This window comes from Belonocnema kinseyi, chromosome 10 (assembly GCF_010883055.1).
Source record: "Belonocnema kinseyi isolate 2016_QV_RU_SX_M_011 chromosome 10, B_treatae_v1, whole genome shotgun sequence".
In the NCBI taxonomy this organism is placed as follows: Eukaryota; Metazoa; Arthropoda; class Insecta; order Hymenoptera; family Cynipidae; genus Belonocnema; species Belonocnema kinseyi.
This window is the reverse complement of record NC_046666.1, coordinates 93,839,959-93,841,184: the sequence shown is the minus strand read 5'-3', so window position 1 is coordinate 93,841,184 and position 1,226 is coordinate 93,839,959.

The following is a 1,226-nucleotide window of genomic DNA, read 5'->3' as shown; positions in this document are numbered from 1 at the left end:
CTTACGGTCGCTAGAGATTCTCCCAAATACACGCCTGGACCCGTCGGTATTAAAGGCAAATAACCTTCTGATAAATCTGTATTAATTACTGGCAAAGTTACTGTTTTGTTCTTGCCCTTAAAATTAGGGTTGTTCCCTTTTTAGGTGGAGTAGTAAATGGAAATTCATCTAGTTTGTGCTTTATCGTTTTTGTGGAGAGATCGATTACCGAATCAGCTAGAAAAGGCATTCCCAGCATCCCGTCGCAACCCACAGGAAAATTGTTTGGTACCATTTGGAATGGACAAGCAACCTCGTTAATATCTATATATACTTCTCCAGAAGTTTTTACAGGCTGATCTGTAATTCCAAATAAATTATATTTAACTTGAAAATCTACAGGTGCACCAGTTTTTACGTTTTCCCTTTTAATTAAATTTAATTCGGCCCCAGTATCTACTACAAAAGTGCCCCTTCCAATTTTAATATTTCTGCTATTTAAAACAATGTTAGGTGAGGATGCCCTCCCAGCTGTGTTGAACTTTAAAACTGCCCGTCGGATCGGTGCTGCATTTTGATCAAGCTCGCCGTCGCACCATTCAGACGAACTTACTTCTCGTTTAAATGGTCCCTTTTATTTTCACGATTTGCAGCAACCATATTTAAACGTTTGAAACATTTTTCATATGAATGACCTGATTTTTTACAAAAGTTACAATTTAAGTTGTTTTTCTTAGAACTATCCTTTTCTTTTTCAGGACAATCTCGAGCAAAATGAGTGGTTTTTCCACAGGTGAAACACTCAGGCGAATTTTTTGGTGGATATTTGCAATCGCGAAGGAAATGCCTACTCTGATTGCAATTAAAACATCGCCTTCCATCGTAACCAACTCTACGCAGACATCCTCGTGCCAAATGCCCTGGTTCTCCACAGGTGTGACAGGAAATTTCATTCGGCCTTGAACTCTCGCTTTTACTCAGTTCCCTACTATTACTACCACCTCGCGCTCCTCCTCTGCCTCTGCCACGACCTACCTCACATTTTCTAGCGCGAGCTAGATTTTTTCTTCCCGTTTCGTCAAATTTTACTTTCTGATCTCCTTCCCTTTCAACCCCTCTTCTGTCTAGTCCACTCTCGAATTCTGCCTCCCATTCTGCTTGTTTTGCGTTATTTATTGCCTCTTGTAACGTTGCTGGCCTTCCCACTCTTACCCTCCATACTAAATCTTGTTTCAACCCCATAACGA